We start from the raw sequence: 12736 nt of genomic DNA, 5'->3' as shown, positions 1-12736 counted from the left end.
ATCCCACCATCAAACGGGAAACCTATACTAGCTCTAACTCACTAGTGAAAAAGTTCCTTGACTTTGTTAATTTTAATGCCCTGGAACAAATTGTCCATACCCCGACAAGGGGAACAAACATTCTGGATCTGGTCCTCACCAACATGTCAAAAAGATGTACTGCCACAACTGTAGGACACTCATTAGTTAAAACTGACCACAGATCAGTCACCTTTGAGCTGGCACTAACACCAGAACTCATAAAGGGTGAAATCAGACAACAAAATTTCACCAAGACAAACTATACCCTTCTAAGTGAAGATATAAATGCATTCCATGCCCCACCCCAAGCTAGAAGTGGTAACTACAATGAAGCTTACACTAAAGCCCTGTAGAATCACTTGCATAAATGTATAAACTAGGCAGTACCAGAAAGAATCAAAGCCAGAGCTCCAGTTAAAAACAAGCTTCCATGGTGAACATCTGGCATCAACAAACTTTGCAATAAATGGAAAAAGTTGCTGTCCAAGAAAAGAAAGGCAAGGCCCCAACAATGGAAAAGCACCGTCCTCAGCCTCAACAGGCAAATAAGATAACTTGTCAAATCCTCCAAGGGTTCCTTTGAGAGTAGTTTAACAAGTACAGCCAAGGATAACCATAAAGCCTTTTACATCTATGTATGTAACCTAGAGGGTAGGACACAAGCATGTCTTGAAGTGGTGGCCAATGGTATCATACACGCTGACCCCACAGGGACAGCAAACCTGCTAGTGGATAGGTTTGATGAAAATTTCACTCCCTTAATTCCCTTCTAACTTACAACAAACTCTCCCTTAACCCCCCCCCCAAGGTCCTCAAAGCCTTGTCCAAGGCAAAAAACATAGCCTCTATGGGACCACACAACATTCCAGGCTCTCTTCTAAACAGGCTAAAACATGAACAAGCATCACCACCAAGTACTGTTTTCAAACATAGCCTACCCACAGGCTTTGTTCCTGGGGAATGGAGAAGAGCAGCAGTTATTCCCCTCCACAAGGGTGGCCGAGCAACAGAACTGGGGAATTGCAGACCCATAAGCCTAACCAGTCTCATCTGTAAGGCCATGCAACGTATCATTATGGACCTCATAAATAAAGACATAGGTGACCTCCAAACTCAGGATCCTACCCAGTTCGGCTTTGTGAAGAGCAGATCCAGCCCATTAAATCTGGTGGACTTCTTTGAAAATGTGACCAAGGTCAATGACAAGGGCAAATCTGTGCACACAGCATACCTTGACCTGACAAAGGCTTTTGACACAATCCCACATTCAGGCATTACCAATAAATTTAGCAAATTGGTACTTTTCCATTATCTGGACAACACGTGATGCGCCTACATTTTAGCTATGAATGCAGCTACTACTTAGAAAGTGTTGCCGTTACTATGTAAATGACCCCTTTTTCAATTTCAATTTCTAAAACTGAACAGAATATTATTTTGTATCTGAAACACATAAATGTTATCTAAAAGAGTATAAGCAAATCAAGTCCAATAAGAATAAGCTTTTATTTTGGCAAAAACATTCAGACCTTTGCAATAGGTGCGGTTATGGTTTGTCCTATAAAATCTCGTGTTCATACAAAAATGTCCCACTTTGCCCATTTAAAAAGGTAGCAACCTTAGTTACCTTGCATTTATTTTAATGTGTGTACATATTCTCATATCTCTGAAGTGTACCTCATGACCAAGAATGACGTTCCTCAAACTTCCACACTGAAAGAGTCTATTGCACACTGGGGCAACACTTTCTTGGACTGTCACACCTCATACTGACACTTACCTCATCATGCGCTACTATCTACCGTTACCCTGTTGGGGTTATTAAGCGTTAACATAACTTCAGCAGCAGTATAGCACAATAATCTTGACCCGTGGTTACACAACATTTAATGTACTAAATAATCGTGGGCAGTTTTCCTTGTTCTGGATTCTGTCTTGTACAGGTGCTCTTTAAAATGTGTTTGAATGATAATCAGATGTATGTATACGCTATTTTGCTCTGTCCAATTATCTGCTAAATGACGTAGCTCTCAATTTCTTACTTCCACAGCTGAGGCAGACTCAGATCCCCTTCAAAAAAGAAAAATAAATACATAAATAATAGAAATAATGTTTTTTTCAAACCAGAGACGTGTTATATATATCGGTAATGATGGATTTTAAAACACTATAACATAACAGGAGTTTAATTAATATAGAGTTTCTGAAGTTAAAGTGACTAAAGCTGGGACTGGGCACTGTTAGTTGACTGTAAATTGCTACCCGTCTTGAAAAAAAATTAGGCGAAAGAGCTTAAACTTTTTGAGCTAGAAATGGGGTGCTTGAAATTGGAGCTAGTTATAATAATCACATTTCAGGATTACAGCTGTTACTACCAAAGAGTCATTGTATCCATGACAACACTGTCCCAATGAATGGAATGGAAAGCGCTCATTAAAAGTGTTGCCCCCGATAATGGAAAAGTACCAGCAAAGGAGCAAATTGAATGTAAACCCCTTTGTTGTAAGATGGGTTGCCAACTGGCCCACAAACCGGACACACACTATCAAACTGGGTGACTCCACATCAGTAGACTTGTTACCAGTGGGTGCCACAGGGGTCAGTGCTGAGCCCCCTACTGTTTGGTATACACTGCTCAGAAGTTCAGATCAAAACTAAGGGGTTGTGGCTGACCAAGTTACGACTGCAAACTGGGTGCAATCAGTGAATCCCCAAATTATGTCAGTACACTCCAGGAGGGTCTCACACAGAACAACAACTGGTGCATTAGTCACGGTCTCAAACTGAATGCAAAGAAATGCATCATCATTTCCTTTGGCACAAACAATGTCCCTCACACCACCAAATCAACAACAATATCCAAAGTACCCATGAAGTGGTAAGGGACCTGGGATCACATGCTGACTGCGGCCTTAACTTCGACCACGATGTGTCTACTGTTGTAAGAAAAACGTTCTACATAGCACACTTGATTAGTAAAGGCATCGCCTCGAGAGCAGAAGATGTTATAACCCCGCCTATACTTGGCACTTATCCGGCCTATAATTGAGTTTAACAGCCCATTTGGCAAGTACCGTACTAAACACCAACAGCAAACAGAGAGACCTCAGAGGTTTCTAACAAAGAAGATTAAGGGGCTCCAGCATGTGCCATACACAGACAGAGTAACTTCCCTGTCACTATATTCCACACCATATAGATTTCTTAGGGAAGACTTATGCCTGGCCTACACAGCAATGCAAGATCCAAACCTAATGAACTTGCTGCATATCCGTAAATCAAATAGAACTACAGCTACCCGTTCCAGGGACCTAAATATGGTCTACGACTTAAATAGGACATGCTGGAGGGTCAGATTTATCCACCAGCAACTGTCACCTCTTTGGAACAGGTTACCAATTCATATGAAACACAGCACCTCTATGACACTGTTCAACAGAAACCTGGATGAGTGGATGGGCCACTGTAAATTCTTATCAGGGATAGAGCCCACAATCCTCCTGGACATGGGCAGTCATCACTAAATGCAATCGTGAGTATTGACTAGCATTTCTTAGGTATTACATTAGGATAAAAGAACTAGGCTTAAAATGTCCTCCGGGTCAATAACCTAGTAATCTCCTAGGAGCCTATGAATCACTACCAAAGGTTACAAAGCTTTCAACAAAACCCAGTACCACCCAGTGGCTGCAGCCTGCACCAGTAGCTGTGTAGTTACCAACCTCTTGCCACATTATAATTCTGCAATGGCATTTTGAGTACGCCCTTTATAGCTCTGAACTCATCAGGGACAAACAAATCTCAAGAGAATCAGGGGCAAATCCAGAAATAATCCTTGACAATCAGGGACACTTTTAAAGTATTAGTACTATTAACTTGAGACTTTGACATGTGTATTAATATAAACATTAATGTAAGAAGCATATAACTCCAGTTATTGTTATTATGTATAAAGTGTAAAACTCACCAGTTGTAAAATGTATTAAAAGGGACAAAGCTAAAATTGTAATCAAAATCTGGGGCATCCTTGCCCTTCTTTGCACAATGGCCATAATTATCAACTGTCGCTGTTCAAACCTCAAATGTCCAGATTTCCGCAGAATGTCAAGATTTTTGCCTCATATTTTGGGTCCCTTCCTCGCTAATTTTGTGTTTTTCTGGATAATCGTTGAGAATTGAAGTCACTAAACAATAGCCGTTTGGGTTTCACACGTCATATCCTTCTGAAAATGCATGCCAAAACAAAATGTATTGATCTAGCAACTTTCTAAATGTATAAATCAATATTTAAAAACTGTTCCCACTTTCGCCGTTGTCAAGACTTTTTTGTTGCGATAAGAGACTGAGAGGTACGCCCCCATTACAGTAAAGTGCTGCTGGATGTGATGAGGCATGTGGATGACTGAGGTTAACGCTTCTTGCTACAGATGTGGTTTGTTTATCTGTACGTTATATAATTATGGAGTTCCTGACACTATAAAGAAGTCTGCTGGCCCCAGCCCTTCACTCACCCCAGTTTAATGACGCATGAAATACGTTCCCACCCCCACCCAATGCTCACAGTAGCAAACCCCTCATCACGGTAGTACGGCTAACCCGTAGTTTGCAGAACTGATTTTTGACTCTATTTTCCCCTGGTCCCTTGTAAATGTTTTGATTTTTCCCCTGGTCCCTTGTAAATGTTTTGATTTTTCTGTAGACTACTGCAGATTGCAGTTCTTCAATAAATGTCCCACATTAGAGTTTCTATTGTTTAAAAAAATGCAGGCTTGCCCAGAACCTCTTTCCTTATTTTGGGGTAAAAGAAGTTTGAGACGTATGTCAAAATTGAAATCGTTTGAAATAACTGATAAACGGACAACCCAAATTATATTTTAAGTATTTGAATTTTGCTGCCCCCACCATTATGAAGTTATACTAACTACATTAACGTTCAAATCTGTCAGACTACAACATTCTCACGCACGAGAACAGAGATGGGCTCTAGACTTGTCGCGATTGTTTTAAAGTAGCTCGAGATTTGAGATCCTATTTTACCTAACGTAGCTATCCGTGTCAGTTTTTTTTTACTTTAAAAGTAGTAAATTCAGTACTTTAGTGTCCAGTGATATATAGCAGTATTTCCAACGTATTACAGATAAAAAGTAAAACAATTAACTATGCTTTCAATGCTATCATTTTACTAATATGTCGATCACGTGATACACACTTTATATACATATACAGAAACACTGTTGTCAACGTCCCTTCGATAGCTCAGTTGGTAGAGCGGAGGACTGTAGTGGAAAATTAGTAATCCTTAGGTCGCTGGTTCAAATCCGGCTCGAAGGAGACAATTTTTTTTTATTTTAAAAAGGCCTTTTCTAAATGCCTGTTTTCCTTCATTTCATATTGCAGTTCCTGTTTGTATTACATTAATTTATCTTTAATTTCTCTAACTATTACATGATTGTCGTATAACTTAATCAATTATTTTGTAGTACTTTAAACTGCAGACGTTTTATTTTTTTCTTAAACTGTTTTGTAATAATTTGGAACTTTTCTTCCCAGGCCTCCTCAAAAATGGGCTTGTACCCAGTCAGACTTTCCAGGCAAAGGCGCAGGAAGCTGTTAAAGATGGGGGGGGGGGTGACAGGGGCACTTAGTGAACTAAAAAGGGTAATATTTTTATAACTATTTGCTAACACAACATAGGTTCACTTGGAGGACATTTTAGTTCCCTTTTGGTGCTTGAATTAACATTTTCTGATTGGTCTTAGCTATCCCTATGGCTGATAATTGTATATTAGCCCTAGTGAGAACAACTGTGATCATACAATAGATAATTTGAGGGGGCCATGTAAGGGATGCAGCATTTTGGAACTGCCTCTATCCATTAGTGGCATGAGGGGAAATCCTGGAGTACATTTTCTATTATCCATCCTTAGATCCAAGTTGCATTTGAATATGGATGGATGAGCTTTGCTTTATTTTTATGGATAGTCTGTTCTGGAACAGTGGTAGCCTCTGTGATATATATCCATCTCTCCACAGCATTCAGTTTAGATACCTGGACTGAGTATTTCTGATGCCATTTGACTTGCTGATGTTCAGTAGGTCCATCTGTATTATGCTGGAGGATGCTTTGTATGCCAGACATGTCACCTCTAAGCACTCTGTAGGTAGGGTTGCCACCTTTCGTCGTGGCTAAAACCAGAGTAAAGCCACACCCCTCACATCACAAGTAACCCCGCCCCGCCCATTCCACCCCCTATTCCGCCCATTTGATTTTCAGACTTTATCCTTCAGAAAATGAATGGTGATACAAGATCTTATTCTAGCAACTTTCTACGTTTATTAAGAGCAATATTTAAAATTTGTCCATATGTTTGGGGCTTTGCCCCTCCCATTACCTTTGGTTTGACCACATTTTTTGTGCCAAGAGGTTGAGAGCTATGCTTTCCACTCTCTCTATGTCACACCCACTGTGTGACACACACACACACACACACACACACACACACACACACACACACACACACACACACACACACACACACCGAGCTGAAGCAGTAACTGCTCATACTGGTGGATCCAGTCTAACCTGTATTCTCACTCCTTACATACTATACCACAAAATATTTGTTAAGCAGATCTGGCTTCATAAATGAAAGACCCTTCTTGAGTTCAAAGTAAAGGACACCGCAACCATAATAGTGTTTTGTTTTCCCAACGTTATTTAGCTTCAAACATACACCAAAGACTATGAAAAAAAATCCCTTCTTTTGACAAAAGTATGCAGTCAGTACATAAATGCCCCCAAATTACTTTTTTTGGAAGTGGCAGTATCCACGACCACGAACAGTGACTAGTTTGTACTTTTCAATGGTAACAGGCCAGTGGGCTGACACAATGCTATACACTGTGCTAATATTAAATAACATTTGACACAGCATTCCTAATTTGAAAAGAGACAAAATGAATCACCTAAGCTACCTACGACAAACTTTAAAGCTAAGTAAAGTTAATTTAAAATGTTGCTAACTGCACATGTTATGATAGGCGGTGCCACAGCATCCTTGCAGCTGAAAGGTGAAACCTTTCAGATGTAATTAGCTTGGCTAGCCAATGGAGACGCTTTGTTTCTTTACTACCTCCTGATGACGTATTTAAACTATATGTGTGCGACCATGGCGGCATCATCGAGACTCTTTTTTTAGTGGAGTGCTTCTTTTTAAAAACAGTATTAATTATATTAACCATGGGTTGGACAGCACATTGGGAAAGGTGCTGTTTCGAGTTTCTTTGCCTTCTGATGTGCATAACATTTCTCAGAAACATCATGCAGCTCACTTCACTTTTCATCTTGACCCAACACCAACACAGTTGGTGAGCAGACCAATGTTAAGAACATCCTTGTACTAACTGGGGTAGTTGCAAGAACTTGTGAAATCCTTACATTCTGTAGCAATAGTTCATTTCGGGCTGAATAACAAAACAACAAAAAGTGTATTGTAGAACTGTAGTATGCTGAAAAAGTTGAAACTAATAGTCTAATGTACATGTGATATTATATCATGCCTGCAACTACACTTTGTTATTCCTTATTCAGTTGTGTGCCTTTCTCCTTAAAATCAAACGGTGGTGGAACCTACAAAGCACAACACAAAACCGGACTTCACGTGTCCGGTTTTGAATGAAGTTGGTAACTGGACAATTTGTCAGAAAACTGGACAGTCCAGTCAAAAAACAGACAGCTGGCAACCCTATCTGTAGGATACTGAGTAAAGTAATAAATCTTTGAGGTGGTCCATGCAAGACCTATTGTTTAGGACTTGTATCCATTTAGTAAGGTTTAGGAGTTGTATCCTTTTAGTAAGGTATCTCTGAAGCTATTCCAATTGTTGCATGGGGCTGGACAGATACATGCCAAAGTGGGCATTATACAAAATGATTGACATAATGAGAGATTTATAAAGGGGGACAACAACATCTCTAGATCTAGTCACAATCAATTTGTTTGTGCAATATGGAAAGGCTTTCTTATGACTCTGGGCATATGTTGGTCAAACGTTAGGTCACTGTACACACAAGTTCCAAAATGCCAAACAATTGGATCAGTTCTCAGAGGGCATTGTCATGATTTTGACACCAGTTATTATTTGCGACAAACCTTCCTGCATGATGGTTAAGTCATTTGGGGATTCAATAACTTCTCCTAGCTTGTAGTCATCTCAAACTTATCTGGCCAAACCTCTTTGGTATTTCCTTTTACTTTTAAGATGTATATGCCAAACAGAAAATGTCGCAGCACCGAACCCTGGGGGACTCCGTTGGTGACTGGTCTCTTCCCCTGTTTTGATCTCCTGCATCCTGTGAGCCAAGTTGGTAATGCAGCTGGTGATGTAAGTGTTTGCTCCTACATTATTCATCTTTTGTACTATACCTGAGTAGGGGATTGTGTCAAAAGGCTTGGCCAGGTCAAGGTAATGTAGTGCGAACTGTTTTACCTTCATCCATTGCTTTGATAACAAGAGTAAAGCTTAACATTTGCCCATGATTTTGAGCCTTTCACACTTTCCTCTGGGCTGTTTTCAAACACATTTTTAGGGCCATGCATACATGTATGCATTCCTTGATTCACCTTCCTGATTGTATTACATTATATTCCTTGTATAATACAGCACACTTGTTAGACTTAAGTTAGAGCACATTTTAAATTTATTGTTTAAACATTTTTCCAGTAGGCAATGAAACTAAAATGCATTAACCAATAATGACAAAATTGCCCTATTCAGAACATTTCCATCATAAAGGTCTAATTCCACACACAACTGCATTTTAAATGTATCGTTTGAACATTTTTCCAGTAGGCAATGAAGCAAAATGCATGCACCAATAATGACAAACCTGCCCTATTCAGAGCATTTCCATGATAACAGTCTACTTCTACACAAAATATATAAATACAGAATCATAGTAGTGTAAACTATAGGCATGTTGCACAGCTTCTTGAACTTATTTTCAATTGGGGGGGGGCAAAAACCAGGAACACATTTTAAACATTGCTTACATAATTTTGGAAAGTTGCTTGCATAAAATGTTGTGTTACCACCATGCATTTCACTGCCAAGTCTTGAACCCAGTACCCTGTGCACATCACATACAAATACTCACTCACATACACAGTCCCTTGGGAAGAACCCAGAGTACCTGGCAAAATCCCACATAGACAGAAAGAGAGAGAGAGAGAGGACCTGGAGATTCTTCAAAAAAATGCCCTAGCTAAGAATCCATATTTTAAATGTATTTGTCATTCTTACGAGTGAGAGTCATATAGTCACAAACCTTGCTATGTCATTCCATTGTGTTCAAGTTCTCTAATTTCTTTTAATACTTAACTTTGATGTGGTATTTCTGACACTAAAATAAATTTCATCTGGTTAGCAGTTCCAATGGAATTTATCATCACGTGTGCTAAGGTATTAAAACCATAACACTTTGCTCATTTCAGTCCATTTGATGTGTGTACACCTAGATGTCTCACACATTTAAAGTATATGGGTAGGATTGCAAACAGATGTCGAGAAAGCTTTTCAATAAACAGAGAGTATGAAATTGTAAGAAGAAAAGCCATGCTTGAGTGCACATACTCATATACTCAATTATATAATTTGCTGCTCTACAACTTTAACTGAAGTACATGGTTTTGTTAAATACAAAGAAGTAATACAGAGAATATTGTTTAAATATTTATCCAATATCAATATTTCAAACCATAGATTGCAAATATTATATTTGAAGACAGAGCAGCAGTCCTGATTAACAATGACAAACTCAGTGAACTTTCAGTTTGTTGGCATTCTCACCATTTCCTAGAAATGATACAACCCTAGTGGAGGTTTATATTTATGGAGTACACCATGTCATGCAATGTGTCTAAAGAAATGTGTCTATAGGGGATCTGCATGGGGCAAAGTCAAGGAAGTGGAATATAGAGAAGTTTGCCCGAAATATTAAGGACCATATCTTGTAAATAGGAAATGTGGCTCTTTTAACTAACTTTCTAGGCAGTATGTTTTTCACTGTATGCAATCTTCTTTCAATTAAATAAATAGATTCATGTGAAATGAAAAAGGGCAAACCTTCAGATTCAGATTCATGCTATGTAAAATCAAAATCATGACACTAATATAGCTTAATATAAGAAAGTCACTAAAATAAAAATAAATAACAAAATACAGCTAAACAAATATTGCAGCAACGAGAAAACTACCTGAATCCCCCCTCCACTAAAATATATTGGCTCTGTGGTCACACAACCATGGAGAAAAAACACTGACCACCAAAAGTGGAAAGCAATTCTGCTTCCCATCTATTACGTTATGTCCCGTAACACAGCAGAATTAAACTACAGCTGCAATTCACAGAAGCTTAAACTACAAACAGTTTTAGCTTCTCCACACCCATGTCTTCCATACAGATTCACAAAATAAAGAAACTGATGTATCAAACACTATTTATCCCCTTAGACCATTTAAACAGCAATAATTGCTGCAGCTTGATACAGATGCAACAATGAAAAGAAATTCAGTGAAAGAGCCTGTCATGCAAAATCATAATCTCATCAGCTATGAGTTAGCTATGAGAATGCACACACACACACACACACACACACACACACACACACACACACACACACACACACACACACACACACACACACACACACACACACACACACACACCTCTGTCTAAATCTATCTAATGCTGAAGACAGTACCTTCTTCTGGTGCAGCAGCTCTGCATAAAGAAATCCTGCCCAAATGAGGAATCCTCTGCAGTTGGAAGACAATAAATCCTTCTGCCCGAATGGCAGGAATCCTGTATTCAAACAGGCACGTGTGGCATGCTGATGCAATTGCACATGTGATGACGAGTTATTCGGAACGGTTGAGAGGTCGCAAGTGCTGCAAAAGTGGGGGGGGGCCCTCTCCCCTCGCTCTATAGTTCTGTCGCCCATGTTTCCAGGTAATCAAATGTCTATAAATAAATAAATAAATAAATAATAATTAGTGGAGTATGCACTCAACTTGCATTGTAGATGTTTTGCCTTTGGATGAAAATATGCATGCACTTCATTTAACAAACCACATCACACATTTGCTTGGAAGAAATTCATAAATACAGTTAACCAAGCTCGTAATGAAGGCAAACTACTTTCATCCTTCATCCTTGACCTATCTAATGCTTTTGATACCATCTCCCACTCCCTTCTCTCTAAGCTTTCCACATTGGCTATGCCCCCCCAGCCCTACTCTGGTTTTCAAACTACCTATCCAATAGAGAACAAGCCTCTAGATGACAAAACTCCTCCTCACCATTCCTACATACTCCCACAGAGGTTCCTCAAGGGTCCTTATTAGGACCTCTACCCTTTAGTATTTTTATTAATGACTTACACTCCTGTGTTAGCAACAACTCCATTATTCAGTATGCAGATGACTCAACAATAATTTGTACCACCAATACCATACCTGAATTATTTATTTATTTATTTATTATTTATTTATTGACATTTGATTAGTGGGAAAGTCCGACTAGGTGGATGCCCATTTTCATCAGGTGCCTGGGGACAAAAGCTCCAAAGTATTACAAAAACATTTTACGAACAATAATTGTACAGTCTTCAAAAATAATGCAGAAACATTTATAGTTTAAATAATTATACCAACTTAAACATTGGTTAAGAATAGCTACAATTTATATGACAATGATTTAATATTTAGAAAAAATGTAGCTAGTTTATTTATTTATTTGTATTTGTTTACTGGGGTAGTGCACTGATCAATTTTGACAAATTTTAGACTTAGCTTGGGTGAAATACAAACATTTCACAAACAAAAAAATACAGAAATGTAAGCAATAACAGAATAGTTCAGATTGATTACATAGAAAATCTGTGTATTTACATTCCAGTGAACATGCACAGTGCAATATACAATCAAGCAGAGTGTAATATACACTATGTACATTCGTTTCTAATGTGGCCGAGTCTTCAGTGAATTGTGAGACAGTAGAAGAGACTCTTAAAGGAGAAAGATTAGGTGATATGTCTTGGGTTGAAGCAGGAATATTTGGCTTGGATGAAAAAGTGCTTTTTGAGCTGTATTCTGAATTTAAAATAAGTGTTGATTTCCTTAATGATGACAGGGAGACCTTGCCAAAGAGTAGGTGCCTGAGAGGAGAAAGCATGTGCAGTTCTGCGGAGTTTGGTTCTAGGAGTGATGGGAGTTAGTGTGGCTTGTGAGTTGTGTCTCAAGTTGTATAAGGAGATTTTGTTGTGATGTCTAGCTGCAAGGGGAGTAAATGTGTGGATTTGTAGTAATTTCTAGAGTTGGGAGCCTAAAAGCAGGTTAGAGCTTTGTTTTATGGGTAGCCATTTGGCTTTTTCTAAGCTGATACAGCGAAGTTCACAGAGAGGTGAGTTTGTAATGAATTGGCAGATGCTGTTAGAGATAGTCTAGAGTTTGGCAATGTTTTTCTTGGAGGAAGAAGCACAAATTGGGAGCCTATATTCAAGTTGAGAAAGGAGAACTCATTTGCCAATGGCTGCTTTGGCAAGGAAAGCAGATTTTTTTACAGAGAAATTAAAAGTAAGTTAGTGTATGAAGTGAGACTAAAAAACAGGGTTATGGTATATTTAGATAGAGTCAGGAGAGAGAAATTGAAGTAA

General features: G+C 38.8%; 1 protein-coding gene and 1 non-coding gene across 9 annotated transcripts in view; one reads left to right on the top strand and one right to left on the bottom strand.

Moving 5' to 3' along the window:
- THEM6 (thioesterase superfamily member 6) overlaps positions 1 to 4541 on the bottom strand; it is an 838692-nt gene extending 834151 nt beyond the window's left edge. For all 8 annotated transcript variants that reach the window (XR_006364262.1, XR_006364263.1, XR_006364264.1 and 5 more), the window contains exon 1: positions 3989 to 4541. The gene's annotated coding sequence lies outside the window, so the exon portion shown is untranslated. The remainder of the gene's footprint in view (positions 1 to 3988) is intronic.
- A 725-nt stretch (positions 4542 to 5266) lies between these two features.
- On the top strand, positions 5267 to 5352 carry TRNAY-GUA. The gene is given in 2 exon segments: positions 5267 to 5303; positions 5317 to 5352. It is a non-coding gene; the product is annotated as a tRNA-Tyr (tRNA).
- Positions 5353 to 12736: the final 7384 nt, after the last annotated feature.

Source organism: Protopterus annectens, chromosome 3.part1 (assembly GCF_019279795.1).
Source record: "Protopterus annectens isolate FY-2018-M chromosome 3.part1, PAN1.0, whole genome shotgun sequence".
Classification (NCBI taxonomy): Eukaryota; Metazoa; Chordata; order Ceratodontiformes; family Protopteridae; genus Protopterus; species Protopterus annectens.
This window is presented reverse-complemented; position numbering and strand designations above follow the sequence as displayed.